The following is a 12,557-nucleotide window of genomic DNA, read 5'->3' on the forward strand; positions in this document are numbered from 1 at the left end:
CTTCAGTACCATTAAAGCTTTGCCATTGGCTATTAAAGGCTGCACCGTCCCACACCCAGCCAATCATGTTTTATGGCCATGTTGTCAGTCACAAGGCCCAAAGCTTGTGACCCCTAGTGGACACCCAGTGGGAATTACAAAGCCAGTGAAGGCAGTTTGGGGAAGAGGGTTCCGCTACATTAACCCTTGTGCTGTGGTCGCCAGTTGCAGGTTTACAAACTGACCCCTTTACACAGCATGGCATCCACTCTACACCAGCAAAGATGACTCTGTGTAATCATTCATATTCAATAGACATGCTTCATTTCCCAAACCCATGTCCTGGCGTTAAGTCTTGTAGTTTTTGTGCTAATGCATGAGGTAAAGCAATTTGTCATTTACATTTTCCTGACAATTGGCTAAATAAAAGCCGGGTGATTGATATACCAGCCCAATTTCTATGCAAGTTTATTGTATAAACCTTATGGAGGACCATATTGCTTGTGGTCCCATGCTGATCTTTGCCTATGATCAATGAGCTGTGAAACAATATGGCCATATATGCACCTGAGCCTCGTCGTATGCCATTCAGTTGGCTTGATAATTTTGCTTGGTAGAGTAATTGACCCGAGTTCAATAGTTATTTTATACTTGTTGCAAAGACTGTTGAGAGTCGAGAAATAAATGAGTAAATTAGAGTCAGCACTGGTTTTACAGTATCAATTTGAGGCCAATGTATTCACATATTCCAACTAACAATACTCCACTTGAAAGAAGGAAAATCCCTTCCAGACTAGTGACGTAAAGCAAAATCATATTATAAAAAAGCAAGGATGTAACCATTTCTTGGACATTTGTTGGGACAAAAACAAATGGGTATGGTCGCAAATGTAATGGAAATTAAATTAAAAGATTTAGAGGAATTTCAAGGAGTTAAAAAAAAGCAGTAAAAGAACCACAACTTATTTCAAACGACCTGCAAATAATGATTTCCTTTTAAAATATGCACACGTCCACTCTTTAACAAGTCCAGTATGCTGAGAATGGCTCTGTTAATGTTTATTGTCTTCCTCATTCAATTACAAATTACTTTACATCAAAAATGTGCAGTAAATGATACAAGCTATTCGCTTGAAAAATGGCAAAATCTGACATTCAAAAGTTTTTTAATGTACTCCCTTCTGATGACATTTGCAAAATTACTTACAATTACAATAATTTATGAAAACATATTTCTTTTACCTTGTCTTCATAGTTCTTTTTTTGTATCTTGACAGATGTGATCACTATGAACTGTCGGCTTATGACTGATACCAATGTGAAAAAATTATGTTATATGGATTTGAAGCAACATGAAGGGGAGTAAACAATTTTCAATTTTAGGAGGTGGGCCATATGATGTATAATAAGGAGCTGTTGAACGAAAAACCATGTCCTTGCCTTCCTCCATCACTGTGCATTTAATGGCTGCCTCTCAAATGAGGCTCAAAATGCTTTTTTGGATAGAGTGGATTTTAGACTGGCAGCACGAGGGATAGTCGGTCCAGTCACCCTGACAGCACTGTGCAAACACTGGCGCTGTTTAGACAAACCCCTGGTGCTGGGGATGACAGGGTCCAGTCAGACCAGAATGTGCACTCACACACACACGCACAGACACACAGACACACACACACACACACACACACACACACACACACACACACACACACACACACAGTTCCAGATCTCACGAAAACCTCTTAAGGGCCTTAAAGTACATAAAGAGTTCCCTCAACCATTTATTCAGACGTATGCTTCCTTTCCATCATCTGTTTTATGTCTATATGGTGGAAATTAGATTGACATTTCAGCATCAGTATTTAAATTAAAGTGATAAACGAATCCTTTCATTGACATTCTCATGTGACACTACAAGACAAAGTATTGTGTGATGTGCCTCCAGCAATTTGAAAATAACATTAATAACTCCAGCCTGAAAAAGTCCCCATACAAAATGAAGAGCTAATACGTTGCTATTTAGCTCAATCATGAGATTAAACGGTCTCTGCCCTCAAAGATGACACATTCACCATCATTCCAGAACTGTAATTTTAGAATACAGTCAACCCAAAATAGCTCTTCTATTTTCTTCCCTGGAGGAAAAGGGGTTGTGAATTATAATTTTGTTTTAATTATCCTCATTACTGTGAAAATGTGTTCCAGTTGGTGGCACGGGCAAGAACATAAACCACTACTTTGCTTTTATCTGATGCGCGAGTCCTCCACTGACCCTTTGCCTACGAATAAGAGACCTGCTACCCTCCATTTCCATGAATAATGGGAAACAATGCTTCCATACTTCCATGACTCTCTAGCACTGAATCAACACTGGGCTGGCATGCAAAAATGATGTGATGTTTGTATCTGAAGCCTTCAGCGGAAAACCTGGCGACTTCCTCTGGCTTAGTCAAACTATTATTTGGACAATGTGTTTGTAATGTGCAGAACAAAAAGTACTTCCATATCACTGGATTTAAACATTATGCAACCATTTAAAAGTCAGTTATATTAAACTACAGTGAATATCTGGAGATACCCAGATAACCACATTGAACTAAAGTACTCCAAGTCCTGCAATGAACAAAAAAGGAGAATAGTATTGTTAGAACATGTTTTTCTGAGTATGCACTGATATTAAAATTCTGAAAAATACTGTTAAGCCAATAGTTGATTTTGGGGTCAAAAAAAAAAAAAAAAAAAAAAAAAAACAGACAAAAAACGAAGCAAAGCAAAAAATAAAATAAAATAAAATAAAAATTTAAAAAGTATGGAAGACATTCTTTCCGAGATTTTTTACAGATCACATCTGTGTATTGTTAAAAAGTACTGTAAGTTTAAGTAAAGACTAGATGACAGCAAAGTAATCTAAATATAAGAATATGCCTGAAAATGTACTGTCCAATAAATAAATTAAATACATTACAATGTATTGAAAAACAAATGCATAATAATTTTATAACCTCAACTACAGTAACTTAAGACTATGGTTCATGGTCTGCACACATCTGCTGAGTGCCTTGCCTTTGTAGACCTGCATTGCTGAAGAACACAAGGAAGCTTTCTTCTGGGTCACAGACGAGGACCAGAGCAAGCATCCTCCCAGCCCTTATTGTTTTTAGGGATTAGACGAAATGACCCAGAAAATTAGCCTCTACTGTACTAATCAGAGCTAAGCTGGGGGACTAATATTTGGGACTTATTAAGAAAAAAAGTCTCAAAGGTTCAAAGGTGCCAAACAAAAAGGCTACTATTGGACTTTTCAAGTCTGACAAACAGCTGCCAAAAAACAGCCCCATATGAAAGAGGTGCAATTTTCAGATTAATGGATGACAAGACCAGGGTCCTCCAGTGTGATCCAAAATCTGTACTTTTATGCTTTCTCTCTTCGTCCATGCATTTTAAGGCATCCACCCCCCGCCCCCCACTTCCTAAACACAAAAGCGGTGTTTTCTGCCATTTAGGGCTATCAGAGACAGCAGCTCAGAGGTTCTTGGCAAGCAAAAGCCGCAACTGCTGCCTGTGGTGAAGGCCCAGACCAAATACTTTCATGTGCCCTGAACCCCCTTTGACCCATGTGGTAATGTGGGGTGGTTAACCCAAACCTCAAGCACCTGGACTCTCAAAAGACTCTAGGAAATGAGTACTGCCGAATTCACAGCCTTCGCAGGTAAGGATAGATGAGTTCCTGAGGAAGAGGCCACATGATACAGATCAGAATGCCATGACCCGGCACATTCTTTCCAACTGCGCTGGGTTTTATAACATCCAGACTGCATCACAAATAGTCTGGTTTCTTTCAGTCCTTCGTCCAGGAAGACGAAAATGGCAAAGCTGCATTCATAACATGTGCGATCAGCTTCTAAAATCACTTAAAATGAAAATCCTGATCCCTATCAGCCTGAAATAATTCCTTTTAAACCAGAGCATCATCCAAGAACTCGTCCTTCACCTTGGCAAAGTTGTTTGTGCATCTTCATTGCAAATGAGAGTCTCTCGTGAGCCAAGAACAAGTATAAATCAAACCAGATGGCACTGTTAAATAGTGAGTCAGCCATTCATAAATGGAAGGTTTCCATAGACAAAGAGAGACTCGAGGGCTAATCCCCCTTTCCATTCCCTCACTACAGACTTCGTGTTCACCATAGAATGAGCCTGTACAGAAGCCAAGTCACCGGAGAACAATCAGCATTAAGAAAACTTAACAGTTTATTGGTTGTGACAGTTGTATTTTAATTATCAAAGAGTCCAAGCCAAGGCAAGATTTGTTTTTACTTTAACTATGCTATTAAAGTTATTTTTACAGGATGACACTCAAAGTATCTCATTACCTGACAGACACCACTGAACTAGCTGTCCTGAAACATCACACCTGTCTCACGATCTTGTCAATTAATGCGCATTTGCAAGTACCTTTGATTGGATTGTTCATTTTTCTGTAGGGAGAGAGAATTTGTCTATAAAATTAAAAGTCAATAGGATTTAAAACATGACTTTCATTGGAGAAAAAAATTAAAATGTTTTTTTCCCCATTTATGTTTTTGTTCCACAACAGAAAGGAGATTTTGGAAAGACATGAAAGTGAGTGAACGAGAATTTAAACTTTTGTGTGAAGCTTCCCTCGCTCACTTGGGTAATCATCTGGTAAATTATACATGGCAAAAGACAGGCTATTTGAATACAGAGATGCACAGAGACGCACAGTTTCTGCAGAGGCTGTTTGCATATTTCTGTATGGTGATTATTCCCATTGGGAGATAAATGATTACTTAGTCACAGCTTTTAGAGGCTGGTATTTTGCAACGTTTCATTTTTTTTTTTTTTTTTATCTTTTTCTATATATATATATATTTTTAAATCAGCCAGGACTTCACTGCTCCATCCACAGTGTCAAAGCCTACAGAGTTGTGGAGAACTGTGGTCAGGCAACCGCATGAGCCTTTATCACCAAGAGCCGTCCACCCACATGGGAGCGAGGAAAACCAAAATAACTAGTGTGATGTGCACCCAAATGTAACATTGGACCATGTTGATTTTCATTGGACAAAAATACATTGTAAAATATTTCTAAAATATGTTCATTTTGTTAAAAAGAAAAATAGAATCGTTTTTTGGAATGACATAAGTGAGTAAATATAGAAACATTTTGTTCTCACTGATGGAAAAGATTACTGATTATGTGGCAAGAACTAGAATATGGAATCCGACTGAAGTGGCTTCAGTTTGTTCTCACGCCACTGGACCATTCTGCCAAATCACTGCAGAGTGAATGGATACACTGCAGTCAAACGCCAACTGACTCTCTTACGAACACCTATACTGAATGGGAAAGCCATGTCAGACATTGCTACTAAAATCCAAGTAATGAATTAAAACAAATAATAACTTTAGCAAGATGCTAATACCTACAGCACTTCTACATGAACAAATCTGAATTAAAGCATACAAACAGTGAAAACTACATTTCTACATTTGAATGACTACATAAGTTTCATAGCAAAGCCACCTATACAAGCCAGAGCTTTGCCCTGGTAATCACACTACCCTAATGGGATGAGTCTTTCAAAAAAAAGTTATTTCAAATGCAAGGCTGTGCTCTTGAAACATCCCATTGATGTTCCTGTGTAGTTTTTCTTTTTGGTACTTAGCATGTTTGTGTGTGTGTATCTAGAGACTTGACTTGTGCTGAGGGAACAGAAGCTTTTCTATCTGCCAGAACAGCTGAGCAAACATCAGAATCAAATCAAATCAGGAGTGTCAACAGTTGTCAACAGTGTTATGCCAACCAGCATGAAAATGGCACTGTCCAAATCGGAGTGCATGATGACTATAGTGCACATTTCTCCATCCTGATAGAGTTATCTTGTGGTTTTTGAAGAAACTGACTAAAACAATCAAATTCTAGTGGTTATCTAGTATTTTTTATTTAAGCCAAAATGCAATAACTTTACAAGAAACACACAAACTACAAAGAACTCATACTTTTTTTTTCTGTTTCATTCTTAGAGGCTTTTATTAAATATTTTAACAATGTACTATATTTAGCAGAAACATTTAACCAGTATATTGGATGGCATAAAGGCTTTGACATTGTGGTTTCAGAGGAAATAGCAGTGACTTTCACTGAAAACAAGTTTAATGCTAATCTCCAACCCTCCAACAGGAACCAAAGAGAGTAGGGGATTTGGGGTCCTGTTACCTGACAGAGCCCATTTCATTCATTTAAATGCATGTAAATATCATTAAAATAATCAGCCTCCCACAGACTTCAAAGCCTTGTGGGGATCAGGAATTTGGACCAATGATTTGGGGCTACCCAGCACGAAACAACAAATAAACACTGACAAAACTGTCCAGAGACAGCTGTTAAGGACAAAAACCCAGATTTAGATGGCACAAAAAGAGAATGTTAGGACAGTGGTAGACAAAAAAAAGATTAAGTAATTTGTTCTTTTGTGAACTTGTGCAGACAGTTTGAGCACTTACACTTTGAAAGATTGATGTCATGGCCACCTTAGTTTCCCAGGCTGCCAAGCTGCTTTACCATGCCAGCTCACATTATCAGGTTCTCCAATGACACCAGTCTCGCACACATCCACACCCAGCTGCAACCGATGGCAGCCGACAGAGCCGTCACTCAAGAACCCCATCCACTGGACCTTAGTCGCACATTAAAGCCCACCCAAAACCCCTCTCTAATCTCCAAACTAAGCACACATCACTACCTCTCATTTCTGAATTCCAAGGCAGGGGGTTAGAGCATGTTTTATGATTTTTCCATAATCCAATATACTGGCAGCAGAGAGGCCCCTGAAGTCATGCTGTCAGAGCTATGGGTGACCTGTACCACAGCACACGTGACTCTCGGTGGGTGCCGCACAGCATCTCAACGACTGTGGGAGAGAAAGAGCGAGCAGCTCACGGGCTTAAGCATACAGGGAACAGAATTCAGAGCTAAGCAAATTCCATTCAGCTCCTCCTCGGCTTGGCTTTGGGAGAGATTAGCTTTCTCTTATGAAGGCCCAACTCATTAGCCACCTGCAAAGTCTGCGCAGCATAACCCAGTCAAAGCTTCAGACCTCCTCGACATTCTCCGGCTACTTACCCTGCTGTTTAAAGGCAAGTACAATCGACTGAGATAGCCAGGTATGGCTGAAATCAGCTCTGACCAAATTTGGCAGTGTTCTAGCAGGCCTAACGGAGATTCTTCCTGGCGTTTTCGCTCAAGTTGAAGCAGCCGAAGCAAGCCATCCTCGCCTCTCTCTGTCAGCTGGGAGGTATCTCCAGAGAGGTTTTCAGGTCATTCCTTTAAGTGTGTGGTTAATGAAAGAAGCAAAGAAACAAATCTCCAAAGACAGCATAATGGAGGAGTGGCAATATCAGACATTTTGGCCTTTGATCAACACTTTATGACAAATAACAGAGAAACAGACGTAGCAAAAACATTTAACAGGTGTTTGTTGGGTGTGGGAGAAAAATTTATGACAGCTGCAACCAGCCATAGCAGAATAAATATGTTCCTTTGCCTTGAGAAATGCTTTTCTTTCAGAGACTTTTACGTTCTGTTTATATTCTCCACAAAACATACATCACCATGGGGGAAAAAAATTGACTTTTTATAACTCCAGATCCAGATTCCAATATAAAACCAGTTAAAAAGAACCTCCCAAAGAATGTGTTATGAAATCTTCCTCACACCACAGTGGCAAATACTCCAAACACATTAAAATGCCACATAAAGAAAATATTCAAATTGCTTCAGTGAGTTTCCAGTGATGTAACCATCCTGAATTTATAAATCAACATCTTTCCATGAAATCAGCAGCCAGCTCCCACATGAAGAACACAATGAACCAGGCAAATCTGTTTGAGCTGAAGTATCCTTGCTGTTTAAGTGATTCTAATATTGTATATGCCGCCCACTGACTAAAGACACGTGGCACCATTACAAGCCTGAAGGCTTAAGTGGTGCCACCGGGCCAGATCTATGCCAAAGGGGTTGACATGGGCAGGTGAAAAGACCTGGCCTCAGATGTATACAGATGAAATTACCCATGTGATAATGGCTGATGAATATTCCAATTGGAACACTTGTCAAAATGTGCACTTGTAGCACTTTTAGACATGTGTCTTTGATAAGAAAGATGGTAAATCCAGGGTTTTGTGCACTTGTATAAGTAGTCTAAAAGTGTGTGATGTTAATCTAATAAAATTCTGTCATAGGGCACAGGTGAAAAGGAGGAGAAAAAAGTTGGGTCAAAACAGAAATAGACCGTAACTCCCTTACGGGGAATTAGCCAAACTGAATTATATTCAAACCCCAAATATAAATAATTAGTCTACCGACAAGCACACACGACAGGCCTCACCTCTGGAACATATGGCCTGTCTGAAAGAGGAGATACTGCATAACTCCATTTAATGCCAGTATTAGCTTTCAACTCGCACTTAATTCATCAGTAAAACCAAAGTAAGAGCTTAAGTTGCTGTACATGGAATGACAAAGCCACAGAAGTGCACAACACACATTAAATGGGCGGGAAAGCACAAACTCCTTGATGGCGAAACCACCAGCACTATTGCGCCGATGCTCATTTTAGACTCAACCTCTTCTACTAAAGACTGCAGCAACTTGAATGCTGGATGTGTACAAGGGGCGCTTAGGAACAGAATTCCAGACTGTTTTTGGGAGGGGTTAGTGGGAGGATGGAGGGCTCTGTCAGCAGGCCACTGACAGAGCATTTCTGTCCAAGTGTGAAATGGTACACTTCCAGAATGTGGGGCATGTACAGACAGAATCTAAAAGACACCGACTATGAGAAAACCCCTCCCTGACCTTCCCAGTCACTCTCTGCTATAGATACTCAAAGAAGATTAAAAAAAAAAACTATTTGTCTTACATCTCTTCAGCCCCACAGACACACAAAGAAATGCAACCTGTAATTTGTACTCCGATGCTGTCCTCGCCACCGCTTGGGGCATGAATGTGTGTGGCTTTTTTTGAAGCGTGCGATCACATCATTTGTAACATAATTAACTTTGAGTGCACTGGCATTTTTCTGACACCTGTACTTACAGGTCACGCCCCATCCAGACTGTATGATCTTAAAAAAAACAAAAAAAAACAAAAAAAAAAAACACAGGATTCATTTTCAAAAGCAGTGCAAGCAAAATTTCACATGCATTTACAAATTCACAGCCAGCAGGCCAAACCTAAAATGCTGAGTGCCAGAGGAAAAACAATGAGTCATGTAAATGAGCTTGAGCGGAGTTATGGAATGCCCTCTGGGAATCTCAGCTGTCCAGTCTCTCTCTTATGGAAGCCCATTTCAACCCAAGAGGGAAAAATCTATTATGTATATACATTTATAAACAATAATGTGAGAAAGTTCAAAATAAGAAAGTTAAACTGTGATATAATCGAAAAGACAGAAAGTTGCATAAATTCATTATCAAAAGAAATGTCAGAATATTGACAGCTGGGATTATGGAAATAATTCATTTGTAAAAATAAATAGTCGCTATTACAACAAAGTAGCAATTTGTGAGAAAGAAATGTTCTGAGATGCTCGCAATTTTGAAAAGTTAGAATTAGAAATAAACCATGGGAATTGTGGGTGGAAATGTCTCATGCAAGACAAAATTATGTTGGGAGATAAATTTGCAACAAAAAATAAATAAATAAATCTCATTTATGAAGTCGCAATTAGGAGATTAAATCAATATTTTCCAAAAAACATTTTGGTATAATTAATTAAAAGAGCAGAAAACAATGCAATTTCCCAACCCTTGATCTACATCTAATTTCTTTACTGCCACATTGATCACATCATGGCAGCCAAACAGGAAAACCACAGAACCACTTAATTTGAATGGTACAGCTTTCCAGTGGCCTGCATATTGGGCTCTGGCGAGACAAACCCAAAGCAATGAAAGGTTTATAGGCATTCCACTCAAGAGCAAGCCACAGCAGAGGTCCGACTCATATCCCCATGGTAAAGCCAAGAAAGAGCAAATCAAAGTTGTTCAGCAACAGAATAAGCTTGAGTCTGGATATGTTGCATGCATAGAGCTGTATGTTCCGAAAGAGGTCGTTATGAACCCACTGAATTTGTTCATGCAAAAGTTAAAAAAAGGATGAGAGGTTACATTTTTGAGAGCATCACACGCTGTCTTTTATTAGTTGAGCTGTCGGCAGAGCTGCATGCCTATTCTTTCCCCCCAGTTGGTTCTCTATTTCTATTCTGAATTAGTGAAGGATAAAAGCATCACCCCCTGGCCACACCACCTTTTTGAGCCTTCTTTACTCAAATGGATCCTGACATATGCCATTTTTCTTTCAAACTTAAATAGGATTGCCTGTTCTCTACAACAAGGTAAAGCAGAACTGACATGGTATGGACAATGCCATCCATAGGCAGGTAATAACAGGCTAATTTGTGTGAGATCGCATTCGACAGCAACATTCAATGTGACCACTGGCATGTGTGAACAAATGTGTAAATATACTATGGGGGGCTTAGGGCGGCATACTGGTGGTTGGACCCTTCGACCCACATTGAGCAACTCCTAGGCAAAAGCTTCCAAACTTTTTCAACTTCCACTTACAAACCTGAAAGGCCCTAACTTCCCTTCAGACCTGGTTAGTCCATCCCAGTCCTCCACAATGACTCCTCCAGAGTTACCCACTCCTGAGTGTTCAGAAGATCCCTGTCTATTCTTTGGACAAGCCAAAAACAACCACATGTGGCTCTACACCTGTTAACCAGCTACAATGTGAATTAAAAATCAATAATGACTGACTACATGACCTTACAAATTATCCTGACCCCAAAGGTTTCAAGTAACAGTCAACGCCTAAGTCTAGAACTTATTAGCATCTCTGACTTATTTAAGAGAGCATCATTGTAAGACCTGGTCTCATGGCATAAATGTACCTGGGTGCATTTTTTTGCGAGACGCGAAATACCTACCAATAAGTACATATCACTGCAGTTTTCAAAATAAATGAACACTAGAGGCAGTAAAACTCCAACACCTTATATTCCTTTTCACACAAATTTACATTTTCGATTAATAAAGTGTAATTTTCACATTATTACTTGAAGAATATCATGTTATGACTTCAAAACAATATCAATATGCTGGGAGATTTGAAAACTGATGGTTTTAAATGTTAGTACTGCCCATATCCAGCTTCATATCTATGGGTTTTCATAGATGGTAGGTTTGTTTGGTAGCTCATGGAGAACGGAGATGTACTTGAGTGCCAGGAGCTCTGGTTCAAATCCCATGTAACCAAGGAACTTCAAATGGTACAGTGCATCAACAAATGCGTTTTTATATCGGTTTTGCGTTTGTTAACATTATCAGGTAGGTTTAGGGTTGGGTTTGGTGTAGGGCATATTTCCAACAATATAGAGCATTAACTTTTAGTGACAGTCCCTGGATATTTTAATTCTAAACCGCCACAATACGTACCTGAAGCAACATAATAAAAACACTTCAATACGGATCTATACCAACTTAAAGGGGGGGGGGGGGGGGGGTGAAATGCTATTTCATGCATACTGAGTTTTTTTACACTGTTAAAGAGTTGGATTCCCATGCTAAACATGGACAAAGTTTCAAAAATTAAGTTAAGTGCGTTTGAAGGAGTATTTTTGTTCCAAAAAAACCTCTTCCGGTTTGTCACAAGTTTCGGAAAGTTTTTTTCGAGTATGGCTCTGTGTGACGTTAGATGGAGCGGAATTTTCTTATATGGGTCCTAAGGCACGTCTGCCGGAAGAGCGCACGCTCCCGTATAGCAGAGCACTGAGAGGCTGAGCACAGGCATTCATATTCAGAGCGAGAGCGTCGCGAAAAGTCACAAAAGAAGTGTGTTTTTGGTTGCCAGGGCAAGACAACCCTGCACAGATTACCAAAAGAGAAACAGCATTAAGGGACCAGTGGATGGAGTTTATTTTTACAGAGCATCAACGGAGTTGTGCAAGTATTTTTTTTGTTCCCTGCATTTCGAAGATGCTTGTTTTACAAACAAGGCCCAGTTTGACGCCGGATTTGCACATCATTTATTACTTAAGGATAATGCAGTCCCAACGGAAAAGGGTCACGATCGTGTGTTGGAACCGCATGCGGTGAGTAAAACTGCTTCAAATATCTCTGTGTTGTTAACTTAGCTCTCGGCGCGTAAGCACATCATGTAAACAACATGTGATGTTGTCATCAAACTGCACTTTCCACATGTACAGCTTAAAAAAAAAAAAAAAAGAAAAAAAAAAAAAAGGCGACATAAAGTGGAACTTAGTCATTTTCCAAAACCGCTAAGCAAATATATACAGTTTCAGTACATACCACATAGAGATGCCTTTGCGGATGCTGCTCTTGTTAAATTTCAGCCTCTGGATCTGTGTCACAGCTTCCAAACGCTCTCAACTCAAAAGCCTACTGGCGCTCGTGATTCTTTAGATCCGCCCACACGTTACGCCTCAAGGCGCTCGTGTTTTTCCGGGAAAAAATTGGTACAGACTATCTTTCGC

At 39.6% G+C, this 12,557-nt stretch overlaps 1 protein-coding gene across 9 annotated transcripts in view; it reads right to left on the reverse strand.

Moving 5' to 3' along the window:
- Positions 1-12,557, reverse strand: part of LOC127946526 (extracellular sulfatase Sulf-1-like) — an 83,664-nt gene that overhangs the window by 23,828 nt on the left and 47,279 nt on the right. The gene's annotated exons all lie outside the window — the stretch shown is intronic.

Source organism: Carassius gibelio, chromosome A24 (genome assembly GCF_023724105.1).
Source record: "Carassius gibelio isolate Cgi1373 ecotype wild population from Czech Republic chromosome A24, carGib1.2-hapl.c, whole genome shotgun sequence".
Classification (NCBI taxonomy): Eukaryota; Metazoa; Chordata; class Actinopteri; order Cypriniformes; family Cyprinidae; genus Carassius; species Carassius gibelio.